At 36.0% G+C, this 19,593-nt stretch overlaps 1 protein-coding gene across 1 annotated transcript in view; it reads left to right on the forward strand.

The window, feature by feature from the left end:
- The first annotated feature begins 1,976 nt into the window (after window positions 1-1,976).
- LOC306884333 (protein phosphatase 1B-like) overlaps window positions 1,977-19,593 on the forward strand; it is a 34,331-nt gene continuing 16,714 nt past the window's right edge. The window contains exon 1 of the mRNA XM_079440105.1: window positions 1,977-2,378. The gene's annotated coding sequence lies outside the window, so the exon portion shown is untranslated. The remainder of the gene's footprint in view (window positions 2,379-19,593) is intronic.

Here is a 19,593-nt window from a genome sequence, read left to right on the forward strand (position 1 = left end):
AACAAATGTGACAATAATATCCTAAAAACAGGTTGATTCCTTTAGCATTATTCATTCATTCATCAGAATCATTCTTTATTTGTGCATGAGTGATCAGATTCTTTTCAAAATAATTAAGGTAATGTCTCGAGGTGTTAACCAAAATGTGGCATATATTCTTATAAGCAAAAGTTATAAAATGATAGTTGAATAAATAATATATTTATTTTTAATGCACATAATTTTACAAATGTAAGCATTTTTCTTAATATTTTAGTTTATTTAGTCACTTACTCACCATTGTGTTTTCCAAACCAGTAGCTTATTATTTTTTTTCTTATATGGAATATTGTAATCTTTTGCTAAACTTACAGTAATAAACAGTAACAGTAACTTAGTAAAACATATGTTAATATCTCTGAGGTTTTTTTTCCCTAAAAGGCAATTCTGCTGTCGGGCATCTGTAGTTGGTCACAATTAAAGACTAAACCATAACTTTAGTGGTGGTGGTTTTCCTCAATAGTCACTTGGCTACAGTTACCATTTATCCTATTTCTGAATAACAAGATTGTATTGTTCAGACAATCCTAGTCTCCATGGTGATAAAAACCACTCTGCAGTCTCCATAGCGATGCTTCATCAGAGTTATCCAGCTATATCTTCCGGGTAAGATTACCTGTGGGAACCAGATTCTGTTACCAATACTAATCAATAATTGATGAAGATACCTGTGAGGTAATCGACAAGCTCACAGAAGAGGTGCAAAGATTATCTGCTGGAGGGGCCGGAGGAGAGCTGCAGGATGTAGAAATGTGAAGCAATCCACGGGTCAATAGTTATTTAAAATATAAACTTTGCAGCTATAAGTAAGCTTATAGGTAATGTGTTTATAAGCAAACATGAGTTTTAAAATTCATGAAGTAAAAACATTTTCATCTATAGAATAGTGTAACCAATGACAAAATTATCAGAATGCCCTTAGAGCTTAAACACATTTCTCCAAAGACTGCAAGTCAATGATTCAAATACAATCACCATACCCTTGTGAAGAAGTGTGCTTAATTGTATTGAATGTGCACTTGTGCACTTCAAATCTTAAAAATACATAAAAATCTGAATGTGCAGATATTGTAATTTTAGTGAAATAAAAGGCCACTTAAACAGTACACTTAATATGTTACACTTAAGTACACTTTTAAAAAGTGCACTTTCTAATGTCAAATTAAATGTTTTATTTTAAATTACATTTATGTTATTATTCTTTATTAATATTTTATCATGCTTTAAATAAGAACACATTTGATCTGTTGTCTAATGTAAAATACTTGATTATACTTTTAAACTTTTTGCTAAATTGCAACTCATACAATCTTGATATTACATTAAAGTGTTTATAATTTATAAATACTTGTCAGTACATTCGCTGTATACTTGAACCATACTTCAAAGACAATAAAAGAATTAAATGACACATAAATAATATTTACTTAAGTCCTATTTAAATGCAATAAAACACTCTTTAGCTAACTGCATTTAATATAAATTAAATCTATAATAGGCCTAAATTTTCATTTAACTGCAATAACATGCAATTGTCTGAAAACCTCACATCTGTTGACACTTAAGTATATTCTTCTAAAGTATTTAATTTTCGTAATAAGTACTCTTTTTAAGAGTATGCTATTGTACTTCTTTTTCAAGAGGGTAGTGGGACTTTTTTTGTTTTTAGACTTTACTTTTGAGACTTAATTTAAATATTATTAACCAATATGGATAGATAGATAGATAGATACACATACAATCAAAATAATACATAGATAGACATACAATCAAATAAACAATCAATCAAATACATCACATACACGCATACATACTTAAGTAAGCAAGCAAGCAAGCATGCATGTATGACCCAAAATAAATGAGTTTTATTCTGAGGCTCTCTTCAGCACAAGCAGTTATCGGCCAATGATGTCAATCATAGAGGCGAGGCCCCTCCCATCACACAGAACCCCAGCGCGCGGCCGTCAATGGCACGTCACCTGTCTTTAACATGTAGCTAGAAACGCTAACACGGCTCGAAATTCAACTCAGATGACCACCAGCCAGGTCGCACTTATTTTTTCGTTGAGCCTAAGTGAAACAGCATGTCAAAGATGTTCGTTACTTCTCGTAATCCCAGAGAGCCGTTGAGGGCAGACCTGACCGTGTGAATTTAACCGCGTTAGCTAACGTTAGCCAGCTAGCTGGGTTTACCTTTAGCTGCGCTAGTTAAAACGCGCTAATATCAATAACGGCCCAAATATTTTGATGTTTAGCGAGTGGGTTCTCGTCAGAAAGGCACATTCGACGGCCGCCTGGAACGTGGCGTCTACTGGAAGGGTGATTTGGACATAATAAAAGTAAGTTGCACCACATTTGTCTGATTAACTAGCAGGCTAGCGTTATCTACCGGGCTGGACGTGTTTTGTAACTGCTGCACTGAGGGCCAGTACTGCTGCCTGCTCTTGAAAACAGACCTGTTTGGATGTGTCGCCAAACCTAACGAGTTGCCAGTTAATTCAGCATTTTGAGGATCATAGGTGTTGAACGTTATAATTTGCCTACAATGTTCCAAATGCTGCCTACGTTGGTAGCTAAATTGGTTTTGACACCAATCATTTTAATTCCTCTTTCCAAAGACAACACCAGAACTGGCATTTAATTATTTAGGAGTTGTTATTGTTTTTATGAAGTGGTTGTTTTTATATTTATAAAATGTAAATACAGGGGGCAGGGGCCTGTTCCATAAAACAAGTTTACCAAATAAGCCAGGCTTATTTCAGTAATTCTGACTTATTTTCACTTGATTTGGTTTCTGAAAGCAAAATTACCATAGGTCAAGCTCAGTCACTGTGGCAACTTATGCTGGCAAACTAACCTGGGGGCTGTTCCATAAACCAAGATTAGAGTATAAACCAGGCTTATTTCGGTTAGTCAGGCTTATTTTTGGTAGATTCGGTTTCATAAATCAAACTTAAAAAAATTCAAACTCAGTTACCCCGGCAACTTATGCTGGCAAACTAACCTGGTCCGGAGCAGGCTAACTGTCAGGCTAAGCTGAGCTCCTCTAACACGGACCAATAGGAACGCATCGATATTACCACTGACTCTCTCACATACAGTCAGTCCAAAAATAAAAGTATACAGAAAATACACCTTAAATAATCAAATAAATAAAAAATAGGATACAACCAACTGTATTTAATTTATTGTGCCCAAAATGTAGGCGAATGACATTTTAACATAGTTGCTACTTGTGCATGCAGTTGATCAGAAGTTTCTAGCCATGCAGCCTTTCTCTCTGAATTTATGACAGCTGTACCTTTTATGGTTATTAGAACATTAAAACATTACAATCTAAAACGGCTCTTTAAAGCATTAAAGCATAAAAACACAAACAAAAGTTAAAATCACTGAATTAAAAATGTAAATTTATAATAGAAATCAGAGTACATTTTAACTGATAAGAGGAACACACATTTAACTCATTTGAGCTAGTGATTAACAGTTGCTGCTATCATAAAAATACACTTATATGTAGGAAATAAAAATTCTATGCGTCACATTTAATGTCCAACAACAAATATTTTAGCAGAATGTATATTTTATTCAGAATTCTTGCGCTAGTATTCAGTGGATTTCACTTATATGATGGATGGTTAACTTAAACCTTTTTATCACACAGCTCTCTATATCCAACATTACTCTCATAATAAATACATTTTACACACATAAGGCAATGTATACTATATTGCAAGTCTCAATTGTTTGATTGTTTATATTGTAACAAAATGTAAATCACACAGCTCTATACATAGCTCCAATATGCCTGGGCAAACTAATCAGCGTGAACATTTCTGTGGACTTTTATTTTTCCATTTGTTTTCCACATGCTTGACAAATCTTGCCTGTATGTGCATATAAGCATGTGCCATCTTCTTGACAACAGCCCTACTTTTAAAACAACACCTGCCATGGTGTTTCTTATTTATCCTCTCTAATAAAGTACGTGGCACAAGTTAAAGACGTCACCACTTGCCGCTCTAACTTCTTGATTGTTTGTATCATCGTAAAATTAAAAAATATATTACTGCACATCTCTGCTAATTCTGACTATAAGCAGGGCTCGCAAAATTTCTAAATCCCTGGTAGCCCTTCGGGCAGGTACTCTTCAGATTTTGGTAGCCCAAAAATTATTTTAACTAGCCCAAATAAAATAAAGACCATAAATGTCAATCAAAAACATTTTCAATACACAAATATCAACGAATATCAAGGAAAGAGTTTTATTTTACTATTTACAAGGTATCTGCAGAATTCTTAAAAATCTATTTAAGGCAATTTGAAAAATTATTTCATAGACAATTTTAAATACGTTAAATGGTATAAGGCCTTAAAAACTCTTCAATTTAGTTGTATCAAATTTAAGGACCCGTGGGAGCAATGTTCCCTCTAATTTTGTTTCTTGCTGAGCAAAACCTTTCTCTATTGGGCGGACATTTCGGGCACCTGAGCAAAAACATTCTTTATACCAGACCTGTACAGCATGCACACAAAAAAGTGTGTAACTTTTAACTTTAATGTGCTATTTATATTTGATTTGACCCTTGATGTAACTAAATGATGTACATTTTAGGTTACCTGAGAAAACATTTTTACTGCACAATACACTGCAGTTCAAAAATTTTGATCAATACATTTTTTTAAAGAAGTTTCTTTTGCTCATCAAGGCTGTATCTATTTGATAAAAAAATACTGAATATTATTTCACAAAATAATATTGTGAAATATTATTGCAATTTAAAATAAATGTTTTCTATTTTAATATACTTTAACATTTAATTAGTTCCTGTGAAGCAAAGCAGTATTTTCAGTGTCACATGATCCTTCAGAATTCATTCTAATACGCTGATTTTTAATCAATGTTGGAAACAGTTGTACTGCTTTTTAATTTTTTATTTTTTGGGACCTGTGATATTTAAAAAAAAATTATAAAGTTAAAAAGAACAGCATTTAGTCAAAATGGAGATTTTGTTACAATATAAACTATTCAAAAGTTGATAAGGCATGAAAATATTGAGATTCATTGTTTAAAATCCATTAAATTTTTGCAGTTGTCTGATTGGCTTACTCCAAGTTCTCCATGCCTCAGGTTTCCTTGAAATCAGCAACAACAACAAAAAACTATGGACCAGACGTATTGCCTGAAATTAGCTTTAGGGTTTGTACCGCTTGACTGGATGTAAAGAGAAATGGTCATGCAGTCAAACTATTGTTTAAATTTGTTTTCTGGGTTATTTCGCTAGACTTTACATATATAGCATTCAGTTGCATGTGGTTTGTCTTGTTTCTTTCTATTTCTCTCTGTTGCTCATTGATATCACTAAAATAGAATTTCAGTTTACCAAGAACTTGATCACATGAGTGTTTGCATTTTATCTTTGAAATGCATTTAAAATCAGGGACATTTATCATTTAGGAATTGTACAAATTGTGTTAACTTAAGTCTTACAGTAGATTGATTTGTTTGGGTCTGACTGATAGTAAGCAAGTGCTAACTTGTGAAATTTAGTCAGAAGCTACTGTTCATGGAGATTGATCCATTAACTTCAGTGACAGTATGATGATAACGATTTTTGTCCTCAGTGGAAGTTAGAAGACCATCTGCCAGTTATAGGATCAGACGACCACTGCATGGGAGTCTGTTGGAGTTGAAAAATACAGAAAAAAATATAAAATAAAGCTGATGTAAATTTTTCAGGTGGTTTGGGAGAAAGATTCTACATTGTAGGGTTGTGCCGATAGACGATAGTATTGTGTATATTACTATTATTATTTGGCTAGTAATATCTAGGCTAATTAATATTAGGGCTTATTTGTTCCATTATATTTCTTTTTCCGCGTTTTTACAGTGTTATGCGTTATAACCAATCTCACACGATTATGTTGAGCTTATGAATGCAATGGCCAATCAGAGGCATTCAGATGAGTCATTGCTGAAACAGCAGAGTTTTGTGCAGCAAAACAACAAAATGCAGATGTATGTGCAATGTAAGTATAACAGATTTATTCATCATACAATCTAGAAATCTTCACTGATGCAAAGACGGGAGTGTTTTTATCGTGGTAACACAGGCTGATATGAAAATTGAGCATTAACATTAATACACTGGCAAAACGGTAGGAAAATAATATAATAAAATAATAGGAAAAGCTGAATAGGTCAAGCAAAAATAGCTTAAGACGTTATATTAATTACTTTTCAGTTACTGGTCTTTTTCATTTTTGTTTCCCCAACAGTTCACTCATTATGCAGGCTGCATCTGGAAAACAAATCTAACATTGTAGTTGGATCTAAGGGATCAATTTCAGGCATAAAGATAAATTAGCTGAAAAGGAAGGCTTTGTTGCAGAGGCATGTATAATGTAATATTAGTATCGATTGCTATAATCTTCTTTAGATTTATTAAGTTAATCTTATATTTAAATATTACTAGTGTTTTATTTGGCTTCTGGCATGTTAAAGATATGTGCGACTTCTGGTTAATATCTTAATAACTGCAATACTCTCAAGCTTCTATCCAGAGCTGCAGTAATCAAGAACGCACAGCTTCAAAATAGAAGCATGCAGACACCATTTCTGGGAGGATTTTCTATTCATTGTCTTGCTTAATTCTTTCCATTTGAGTGAAAAATGTAAGTGAATCGGCATTCAATTTCTGCTATGATTCTAGTTAGTCGTTTTTTCATGTAACTGCAGTATAATAAAACTTCCACTGATGAGCGTCGCTCCATGTTTGTCAAAGTGAAATTCCTTTCATGTTTGCCCAAGCAGTAAAGTTTGTTTTTCACTGGGATTTTGGACTTTTGCCTGCTGTGTACTGATGGTTTCATCAAAAAGGCTTTTAGGGTAGGCCTTTGTATTCCACGTTAGATTATAGGCTGTGCAGTTTGCCACCCATGTATCACGCAAAGGTCTTCTCCTGCCTCATTCCCTAATGGCACCTTACACAGACACTGGCAAGGGCACAGATGATGTGAGGACCTAAAATAGCCCAGAAAGTTAGAGCGCTTGGCCACTGATAATAGGGATGGTTTATGTGCAGTTTGCTGGTCGTTGGTAGGCTTTTCTTGGTCATTTTTTTTTTGTGGTAATGGAAATGAACATTACTATCACTAAGATGTTGTTCCTTGTGATTCCATATTGAAATCGAATAAATGTTTATGCAGCCATAAATGAACAACAGGGCTCCAGGCAAAAAAATTGAGTAAGGAGCCAGTATAAGAAGACGCCAAATTATTTTTTTAGGTTCCACAGAATAAATGTTTTATTTATTTTGTTTTATTATTTATTTATTTTTTACATTTTAACATTTCAATCATACTGTCATGTGTTTGTCTCATCTTTTCTTAAAGTTCTCAGCATTTTAATCCATCTTGTAGATGACCTGGGAACTAAGGCTCACTTAAAGTGGGAACAAAATGTCTTTTCCAACTCGAAATATACAGTCACAAAGAATTTGTTATTCACAGAATCTGTTCATTACACAGAATCTGTACCAATATCATGGACCATAAGCATCACTTGGCCACTGAGTGTAGTTTGGGCTCCTCCTCAATGCATCCTGTAAATGTTGTCACATGTCTTTCACACATTCAGTCTGTTTTTCTTTACTAGTAAAATGCTATATTATAGGAGGAGTTGAATCATGTAGACAGTTATTCTGAGGAAAAAGTATTATTACGATGCAGTGTTTACAAGCTTTACAGGTTTTCTGCAGTTTGAAACACTGAATGAGCTTTTAAATGAGACATTTCAGTAAGTTGTACTGTAGGCTAAATAGCCTACCTTTTGATGTGAATTCATGTTCATTATGTACTAGAGTAGTAAAAAGAAAAATATAATGGGTTCACTTGCCGCTTAAACTGAGGCGCAAAAGCGATCGTGCCTGTTGCATTAAATTGTATCAAAACTGTATTTATTGATTGAATTTCGTTATGAATTTGGCGTAATTTTGAAGCTTATATTTTGTTTATTAAAAAGTAACAAAAGCATTTTGCAATTACTAGACGGCAAGTGCACTTCAAATAATATGAAGTTATGAGCCCTGATTCAGGACTTTTTAATAGTTATTTTTTCCTTTTTTTATTTTTTATATTTGTCTTCATTTCGTCATAAAAATGAATGAATGACTATATTAATCAGGATATGATTTCCCCTACCCTAAAGCCATATCCCCAAAATGTGATGCATTGTGGACTACATTACCTACATTGAAAAATCTCAAAGCATAATAAACCAAATTTCCTCGATACCATTGAGTATCAAAACATTTCTTGTCGTTCGGTACCAAATTTTGATACCTAAGGGATTAATTTAATCAACAATAAGCCTGCAGCACTAGGTGTGTTCGAGTAGAAATGGCGCCACGCAGATCGATTGGTGTTTGATATCCACGAGAGTAATTCGAAAACATACGAAGCAGTCTGCTCTCTATTAATAGCTCTCTCGGTCCTGCGCAGAGCCGCGTCAAGTCGAACATACCTACTAGTTTACACTGGTTACACTCAGAGATGTGACTCCCACGTGAGGCTGTAGCGTCAAAGTGTCCCAGATGTAAGGCTACATTTACGCCGGTCCGTTTTTGTTTAAAAAATGAAAACGATCCTCATCCATACTGGTGTTTCAGAAAAGAGATCATCCATACTGAACGAACGCGCGTATTACGTGACCATTCATGCACACTGTAGCATCATGCTACATAAGACAATAAATAAGATTTATATTCCGCTTTTACTCAAAACTCACTTTAAACCACCATCGAGTGTTTGTAATAACTTCTTTTTGACATCTAATGTGTTTTTTGGCCATGTAATGTTGCTGAAATATGCTATGTCCTTTGAGTCAGAACAGCGATTGCGGAAGATAGAAAGGCATATAACATTATACATACCGGCAGACAGTGCTGGAAGGTGCTAATGCTTATCAGTAAATTAGTGGAAAATGAATAGAAATGATGATTCTGTCTGAGCTATGCGTTTTAAAATGAACATAGTGTAAACGTAGCCTAACAGATATGAAAACTATACATTAATGTTTTGTGTTTTATAATTGTGTCGTGCAGGTCGGTCGTCTGCCACTTTAAATGCCCCAATTTTTAAAAATGAATGTGTTCTGATCTTTCACTGGCTGTCACTGTTTTTATCATTCATAAGGTGTGAAAATTTCTCTGAAAGTGATTCCATATCATTCCTCTGTGATGTTATCATCATAGATGTGGAGTGTGCTTCCCTATTCTCATAGAATTATAATGATTATTTATAGTTATAGCCTTCTTGATGTGAATGGATGTTTCGGGTAGCAGAGGAGTGCCTTTATTATACCTGCACTCAGCTGCACGCATGAACCATTGCTTCGTTTTATTTTGTGGGGTCTGTGTGCAGCATGTGCATAACGGTCCTCAGAGTAGGCTGTACCGGTATGAATATACGGCCCTCAGACAGAACAGGCAGGTTGTGATGAGTGACAGAGCAGAATAAAGATGGAGCAAAGTGTGGATGCGCTGTCCTTGAAGAACGTTCAGCTCGGTTTGTTTATATTTTGCTTAGCCTATGTCTAATTTTAAATGATAGATGTCGAATTTATTTATTCTCTGCGACACTTTTCCTAGGCTACTATGTTTACAGCAAGATGTTAAACGAATTTACTATTTTGACAAGATGAATAAAATTATAGCCTAATAGGCCATTTTTGTACAACCTACATTTTTTTTCTCTTGGTGACACTTTTTCCTATTGTGTTGTAAATGTTAAACAAATTGTATCCTGACAAGACGAATAAAAATAAGGAATACAATTTTTGTACAACATTTTTATTTTCTCTTTGACACTTTTTTTCCCTACTGTTTGGCCAACACAGTAGGAACAAAAGTGTCACAGATAAAATAATGTTGTACAAAAATTTTATTCCTTATTTTTAATTGCTGCCAGCAAAATGTTAAGCGAATTTTGTGCCTTACAAAATTCTTTTAACATTTTGCTGTCAATAAAAGTCTCTTGACAAGAAGAATAAAATAACAAATACAATTTTGTGCAGACTACACTTTTATTTGTTAGCCTCTCTCTCTTTCTTTCAGTAGAGGAAATTTAAATGTGTGATTCTGGAAACGAGATCTAAATTTAGCAGGAACAGTCAGGTCGGGAAGAAAATGATTGAAAGCGGCCAGCGAGTGGACCGAGTGAATATATCGTGGGAGCAGGCGGGACGCAGAGGACTAACGTTACTTTCATTTTGAAGGGAATGCGCCGATCTGCCTAAATGCTTCTGTGTTTGCGCGAATCATTCGTGATCCAGCTTCATCTACAGAAGAAGTCAGTATAAGGGTTTTTTATGAATCTTTGCAAATCGCCTTTCCTAATAACGTGCTAGTTAGCCAGTTCCACGGCTAAAGTGAACAGTTAACAGAATAACGATGCCTGCTCAACATCGTGATGTCTGCCAGCCTTCGGCTATGGACGATGGCATCGTCTATCAGCCCAACCCTAATTAAGATCCTAAAGAATCATATCAACTTGTGGAAAATGGGCATCTGAGCATCCGATGACCCCTTTAAATATGGACCTTTTTTGTAAAAAAACAAAAAGACGAGTTTTAGAATGGCCTTTTGTCCACAGAATCAAGACTACTTGGAGAACGTGAAATAGTCTGTTCTTCTCTGTTGTTATTAGGTAATAGATTTTGTCATTGCTTGGAGGCACTTGTCTTCTCAGAGTCTTAAAATACATCCAAAATACACTTCAGCGATAATGATGCAGCTGCTCTTGTATTGATGTAATAAGTTTGTTTGTCCTTAGGGCTCCATAAACAAGACAACACAAGGCCAGTTCAGCAGTTTACAACTCACTGCCTATTTAAGGGCTGTGACATTTGATACGCTGGCCTTTAAAATTTCACATGCAAGGAGCACATGGTGTACGTGGAGCCATGCATTGAATATGTTCACACGTTATTGTAATTGTCTCACAACGTTGCTCATTTCCAAACTCTGCACTTTGTCTGCTGCTCCTAGTTTCAATGCAATGAATGAAATTCACCATTAGTTTTGCTTGTCAGGTATCTCGCTGTACTTGCAATTCCAAGGGACTGGTCGTGGGAAAGATGCACTGAAGTGACCTGTTGAAGCTCTCTGTTACCATAGAAACCACTCTTAGCTGCCACTCCATGCGCTGTAGGCATGGAAACGGAACATATGACAGTGGTCCAATGGTTACATCATTGCAGTGCCATAGATCTCAGGAGTGTGTTGAACTGCTCTCTTCACTTCATTGGAATGTGGAAATCTTGTATGAGCAACCTGTCGTCTGGATTTGTAACTCTTGAATGCAGGCCAACGTTAGGTCAGGTAAGCATCATTTTTATGGTCATAAACTGACTCACCATGTTAGCGGACCGAGCTGGTAATATGGGATATTAATAGAATTCCTGGAGTCAGTCTAAGACTGTTGTCAGGCTTCAGATAAAAGGTGGTTGTTATGAAAATGCACTCTGGCCTGAACTGCCTGGTCAGTGCTGACCTTTTAAAATTCATTGGCCACAATGCCTTTATCATATTTGTAATGAAGATATCATGATTCATCGTGATGACGAGACGTGGGTGATGGTGGATGAAAGTCACCGTTGGGCACAGGTGGTCTGAAATAGAGAGTTGATGAGGACTAGGCTGTTTTTCCTTTTGTTGGGTCCCATCATTGAAACACTCTTCAAAGGTTTAGCCAACTTCCTGTCTCTACAGGATGCATTTTATTTGTTTGTTTTAGTGCTTTGGCACAGTGTGCCCTCTGGTTCCATGCACATTCATAGGCAATGAGTTATTATCATCTGGGCTTTTTTCATTTACTGTGATGCTAAACAGAGCGCATGATCAAAGCGTGGCTAATCTGGAGTCAAGGCACAGGTGCTGGAAGCTGTTTCCAATGAAACACTATCGTTTAGTGCTCAAGAAAGTGGACTTTTTTTATATATAACTGTTATAATGTACTTTTATATGGGTTAATTCATCCCAAGTGCTGCAATGGAAGTTGCTTGGCCATTTTCCTTTTTTGTGAGTGATTACCTTTATGAAGTGGTATTGCAAAACAAAATATACATTTATTTTACTTGGTTTAACCACAGCTGCCGTCTCTGTTATATGGCCCACAGCAAGTTTTGCTTATACAGGGCTGTTTAAAAAACGCAGGAAAATCATGGCTCTTTGGAACAAAAGCTTATTTTGCTCATTCTTGTTTTTATACTTATAATTTAAACTCAATGTAATGATCAAGATTGCTTATGGTTCCACATTTAGGGTCAGTTAACAGTGGGAAGGATTCAGGTCTAAGCCCTAATTTCTTAGGGGACGTAAGTATAGTGTGCACTGCATGTATAGTGTAGGTATTAGTATGCATGCGGAACACTTCATGTTGTTTTATTTCAGTGGGGGTGAGAATGTGGCTTTTCAATTGCCTTCATTTTGAGATGGAGTGACCCATATTTACTTCAGATAACCTACATGTGAGCTCTTATGGTGAACATGGCCCTAGCTTCCCATTGATAAATGGATGGGGGTTTGCATGCAATCCTATCTGGGTTTATTTATAGTGCAGTAGGCGTGAGATGTGGCCAGCTCAGACATGCTGTTCTGTGACCTCATTGCATACCACATGACTGGATTGCAGCTTGCTGAGCAATAATGCGGTCTCTGGTACAAACCAGGATCACAAATATATGTCATCTTTTGTTAGGTCAACTTGACCATGTAATAAATCTCTTGTTTGGATCCAGTTTAATTTTACAGCTTTAAGAAATAAAGGTGAATAGCAGAATTTGTCATCAAAATGTTGAGACCAGCGAGATCACAAATTGGCACATGAGCACCTTAGATGTGAAATCAGTTTTTTTTTTTTTTAATTTGTACACACAAACACACTCCTACTTTGCAATCACTGAATGGATTTTCCTTGAATCTCCAACAGCAGTAGTTGTATGAAATTTTCCGTTGGAATAAATTTGACAGGTACTGTGGGAAACTCATTTGCATGAATAATTGCCTGACTTGAAGGAAGTGTTTTTGTGGTTAGTTAACCTGTCTCCTTTGGTACCTGTAGGACTTTCGGAGGTCTTTATTCTCCTGATAAATGGAGATTTAATTTTTTTATTGTGGTGGTTGATAGTGAATCTGTTTGATAATTCACTAGTTTTCTCATTTGTAGTTTAAAAATTGAGTGAATGACACATGATCAAACTTACAAACAGAGTAATTTTTATTTTTATAAATTTGCTTTTCTCAGAGTACAACAGAGAAAGCATGCAAAAGTTTACTATTGTAAACCTGCACCTTTTCAGTTTTTGGTCTGTCAAGGCCCAGGTATACTTAACGCCGGTTTCACACTGCAAGCGTAAGCAGGGCGCATTTTTTTTCGGCGCCCATGTTAACGGATGAGAGCGTTCACACAGCACGCAGGAGCGGCGCGGCAGCGTGTAGCAGGAGCAGAGCAGGAGCGGCAGTGCCGCGATTGTTTCGGCGCCGAGTCTATTTTTGCTGTGCTGCTTACGCTCAATTAAAGTGACAAAGCATTGATTATGGACAAAATACACACGATAAAGTGAAATTGTTCCCCAGAATGTAAATTAATGACATCTACTATGTTGTAAATAGAGTATAAACTTCAGTAAAAAAAAAAAAATAATAATAATACTATAGGCCTATATTACAAAAAACTAAATAAAATAAAGTTTTTGCTCTAATCACTAAAATTAGTTTAAATTTATACTGTTATTTCTGCTTAAGTCACTGGTTAATTGTATTAATTATGTTAGCCTATGTGTTATAGTAAGTTGCCGTAAGAACAGGTGTCATGTTGACATCATGATGACGGTACTAGTGCTAATGCAAAGAAGACAATCATGGACGACACTAATCATGGAGGTTGAGAAACATACAGTTATTTATGATCCTCATAATTTACTATATAAAGACTTGCAGGCGAAGGAAAAAGCATGGGAGGATGTTGCATCAGCACTCGGTGCAGAAAGTAATAACCTTTCTTACTTTTTTGTTTTCAATTTTTAGCATGCCCACGTACGAACAAATTAATAGCTAATTAACTAGACAGAATTAGACAGAATAAGGTCACACATGCTACATACATCTACGCTGTAGACTACTGTATGTCTATTTTAGACTTAATTCTCGATAAATTGATCATTAAAAAACGTGTCTATTAAGAAGTTTAAGGTTACTTATTACAGACATTTTTTTGATTTTCTATGTTTTTGATGGGTAATGTATGTAAATTTTCTGTTTATAAGATAGATAAAAACTACAAATGATTTTCTTAATGTTTTTTTTTGTAATGAAATGGGTAATTTATACCATAATTCATATATCAAAATATTAGCATTTAAATTATTCTACACATATATAAAATATGTAAAAGCAATTACTGTGCAAGGTTAATGACAACCTCAAAAGCACTGTCAATACTACAATGTAATGTTCAGGATAAAGCATTGTGTTGGCCTAAGCCATGCAAATCCAATCAGTACAGTTTTTGAAGTATTACAATCAGTAAAGAAACAACACTGATGAAATAAAAACATTTATTTAAAAATGGATACTTTTCACACAATAATCACACATATATAAGAAATATGAGATATACGTATACAATTAAATTTCAACTTTCAAGTTGAGGAGGAAGGTAGGCTATTCTTCCTTCATCTTACATTGGGTACACTCTATGCAGTTTACACACAAAGTCTGCGTCTCATCCTTTTTCGTAGTCTTCTTAACAACATATATAGCGCGATTGCCTTCCTTCTGTCAACAACTCTCACTACACGCAAACAAAGCATAAAAGAAAATTGAAAACAAACTTATATTTCGTAATTTATTAAAAAAATAAGCTTCTTGACACGTTTTCCCTCTGTAATGTATTTTAAATAGAAATAAAACAAAGCTAACTTATTACCCATTATTGAGAATTCTGTACAAAATCCGCGGTTCAGGTGCGCGCTGCAAACGCTGCCGGTGTGAATGCAAAATGGATACGCGCTGCTTCTGCTCTGCTTCCGTCCTGCTTGCGCGCTGCGTACGCCCTGCTTACGCTTGCAGTGTGAAACCGGCGTAATTTTCCTGGTCCACAATGTCTCATGCACAGCCATATCTGCACAGCTTTCAAAGTATGTTCAACCATGGATGAGTGCAAATGGACGAGTCGAGTTCTCACATACCCATTACCACCTAGTGGACTCTTCTGTCTATCAACATTCACCTTTAGTGGATAGTGGACAATCGCAGAACACGGATGCCTAAAGTAGGGTTTAAGATTCAGGGGTCAGCAACATTTCTAACACTTATTTTCGTAATCTCTGTGTAACATTCTGACATTTCTTAAACAGTTAACTTAATAACTAAATCTTGAAATTTAACTTAATCCAGAGAAAAACAATCTTCTTTATAAATCTAAATGCTGTAGTAATTGTTAATCTGGTTTTCCTGATGTTTTATATTGTGACACATTAAAGGCCTGGGACACACCAAGCCGATGGTCGACCGACGGTTAGCATCCGTCGGGCTACTTTTGTTTGATGTGGTCCACTCGTGGGCTCTCGTCGGGCTCACGAGAATTGACGTCGGGACCATTGGTGAGAGAGAGAACTCTGATTGGATGTTGAGTTTAGCTAACAAGTCGGTGCCAGAGAATTAAAGCGAAAGTGATGAAAACGGGCAAGTAAATGAAGGCGGCACAGACAAAAGGCTGTTGTTTGATGTGACATGATCTTACCCAAGCATTCCAATATGCGAATGTTTTCATAACAACATGAGCCGCTTAAAATGATGAAAGTTATCATTCTAAATAGCAAGCAAGCGCTTTTATTTTTAATGTAGAGCTGTACTGCACAACAACATCTATTCTTGTGTGTTTACAAGGTTCTTACTAAGGCCAAAGCAGCTTACATTTGCTCTGAAAGTTGTAATCTGTTAGAGTCCACCAGGTCAGCCAGTTCACCATTATAGCCAGTGTTTCATGCACCTTTCCAAAAATTATTATTATTTTTTTTAACTTAAATTATATGTTTTAGTTGTAAACTTGCAGACCCAGAGTTCAATGTGACAGGAAATAGTTGCCACCAAATGGATGTATTAGAGGATGTAGTGCCACCAAATAGTTTGATTAAAAAATTGTACTCTATGAACTGATTCTCTAAATTAACTCATCAAAAAGACTTTGGGGATTTGGGGATTACTGACCTAATTAAATTTTATGAATCAGTGATTGAAATCCATGAACTGAATGAACTGCAAGCCCTTGCTTTGTGATGCATGATTTAAACTGAACCAAGAGCTGTTATTGTGTTGTGTTAAAGCACGTGAGGCTTAAATCAATGAATTTACTGGTTGCTTATTCATAGAACAGCATGTTGTTAATGTTTTAAACTATAAAGGTTATTTGCTCTGCTGCAAAAACAATACTTGCATGTTAGTTAGATCAGTTTGCACCTGAACATCTTATTTTGCAGAACAGAAGTAAAATTTTCACAGGGCAAGTAAGTTATCTGTCCTCATTTCAAAGCTAGAATTGTTATACAATTATTTGTGTACTCATGTAATGTTTGCTGTGAATCAAAGCTGTAACCTGTGGACAAAAAGAGCTGTCGTGTGACTGACCTGGCAGCGTGGCTGCCCTCCTTTCACTATTGGCTGACTGTGAGCTCTGAGTTCCAGAACTCTGCTAGTGCTGTTGGATTAAACCTGTGATACTGAGGTCACCGCAGCATGAGTAAATAAGGTCACTTTCACTCTATCCTGTAAATAGATCCTGAGGTCTGATTTCTTAAGCCAAGTTCACACTACACGACTTTACACGTCGGCAGATCGCTGTGCTGTTCAGACTACATGACTTGATTGTCTGTCTTTTTAGTTGTTGTGGCGTTCACACTACATGACTATGTAAATGATCCGCAACCAGGGGTTACACACTACACAAGGTGACAACAACTCTGTCACCCAAAGACTGATTCGGTCCCTAAACAATGTTTTGTCATGAAAACACACGAGAATTGACTGTTCGCAAAGAGCTTGATTGACAGGCGATCTGACCAATCAGAACACGTAAATGGTGTCACCGCTGCTATCCGCCATCTTGCCCGACAGCTACGGCCAGTCTTCATAGAGATACATGTTAAAACGGGGTGAAAAATATTGAATGAATTGAAACTTTTTCAATATAACTAAATACAAATATGTGCGGAGGGTTAAGCTGTGCTGTTGTTGGCTGCCACGGTAACGGCAATAAGCTGAGGTATGTAAAAGTACTTGTTTTGCGTACCAGAAAATCTGTCATGTCTGGCGCTGTATGCATGGCTTGCAGCGCTTAAGTTAAATACTGAGTAGGGATGCAACGATTATAGATTTTGCTGGAACGATTATTGTCTGATGAATAATCACGGTTTTACGATTATGACGATTATTATGCATTTATTCATTTCCCAACATTAATAATGTATAAAATCACATGAACACTCTTTAGATGTTAAAGTGTTATTTATTGCTGGCTTTTGAAACAGAAATAACACAGTAACCAACAATACAGCACAAAATAATAATAAACAAACAACAAACAAACGTCCATCTCTCCCATTAGAATTAAAAAAGGTGTTGAAAATAAGAAATGGAAATAGATCACAAAAGTATTTAATGTTTTCAGTTTGTACATTCTTTACATTTATTTTGGACCTGGGGTAGAGAATTTGGAAACATGGTGAAAAAAAAAATCTAGTTGGTTTTTACTTATAAATAGTACCTCAACAGGGATAGTAAATACATTTAATGAAGTATTATTAATATACAACTAATATTAACTTTATTTATACCACAGGGGAAACTGTTACTAATGATGGAAATAAAGTTAAATATTATTGTAATCCACTGTCATCCATACGTATTCATTTTAATAATCGTTATAATAATTCATATGATTTTACATGTAGCCTGAGAAAATCATGTCAATTGTTTTGGTTTGTGAGATCGGAGATTCATTCAGGAGGACACAAACGTCTTGAGAACGCTGCCCGTGACTTTTATTAATTAAATAAATGAAAAAGTTACTGGAGAGACACAGACACAGGTAGGCTAATTCACACAGGCAACTGTCACTTCTCTCTCCTTCTCTCTCGAATAATTAATTCAAGTAGCTAAATATAATTAATTCATTCAAATAAATGTGATCTTACCGCACTATTTAATCTCTCTCTGATCTGAAGCGGGCAGAATGCTGAGCTAACGAGTCGTAGCTTCGCGTCAGGTGGTTCTTGCCTTTGTCGTGCATTAAAATCCTTCAATGTACAGCTATAGCCGTGCATTATCCCATATGTATTCGCTCTTTAGCATTAGTTTTTTTACGGCAATATTTAAATGACACCCTGGTCATTCTTGGTGTACCCAAAATGGTCCCACACTATCGACAGACATTTCTCTGGTGGAAATAAAGCTTTGCTGTTTAGTCCCTCTGTCATTAATCTAATGCATGTAGTAGCCTCCGTGTCTCTGATAAGCGCGTCATTTGAAGCTGGTGCACCACTAGTGTGACTTTGTTTTCATTTTGCACAGGCTGCAACAGTTGAGTTCCGTGCAACAGAAACACTCGGTTTTGCGGAACCTTTACGATTAATTAACCGTGACGTTTTAAAGCGCGGTTAATCACGGAACCGGTTAATCGCTGCATCCCTAATACTGAGTGTTAAATAATAAATTAATATGTTAAAACGTGTGCTCTTATCATTCTGTGGACACAATCCCGTGAACTTCGCCCCGAATGGGAGCTTTATATGCACATGTGCGCTCATCTGTTTTCAATGCAGGTTAACCGCGTTGCTTCATGTCATCTTCCCACTCATTAAACTATGACAGGTCCTTTAAAATACTCTCACTGCGACACTCTAAAGTGATGAAACTATGGCGCTATGTACTTTTTAAAACCATTTTCATAGGTTTCACGTTATATTGTCAGCTCGGAAAATATGTAAATGCGCATGCCCAGTAGCCGCAGCTGTATCCCTTCTAGCCTTAACCACAAATCAGACAGGAGTGCATTAACTTCGGTGGACTTAAAATGGTGTGTTCTGTGGTTGAAATTAAACACTTTCTGATGTTTATTCATGTTCATTTCGTGCATTAAGTAAATATGAAAAGACGATCGGTTCATGTGTTTGAACTGAGGCAATACAGTGATCTAGCGGTCACAACACATTGAAGAGCCACAAAAAGGTATTTATTGTTTGAATTTATTTAAATGACTAAATTTAAAAGCTGAGAGTCCTGAGACCTTGTTTCATATCAGCAGTAACCTGCTCTGTCTTCTCTGTCGGTGTGTGGTCAGATTCCTCTTTGCTCTGCGATGTTTTTCACTGCGTGAGAACGTGATGTAATGTGTAGTGTGAGTGTTTGTCAGTCATGGCAACAGTAACTATTGGTGGTTAATAAAAAATATCAGCCAAAAGCCTGTGAAAGACGCTTATGTGCAAAAATAAAAGCC

This window comes from Barbus barbus (assembly GCF_936440315.1).
Source record: "Barbus barbus genome assembly, chromosome: 18".
In the NCBI taxonomy this organism is placed as follows: Eukaryota; Metazoa; Chordata; class Actinopteri; order Cypriniformes; family Cyprinidae; genus Barbus; species Barbus barbus.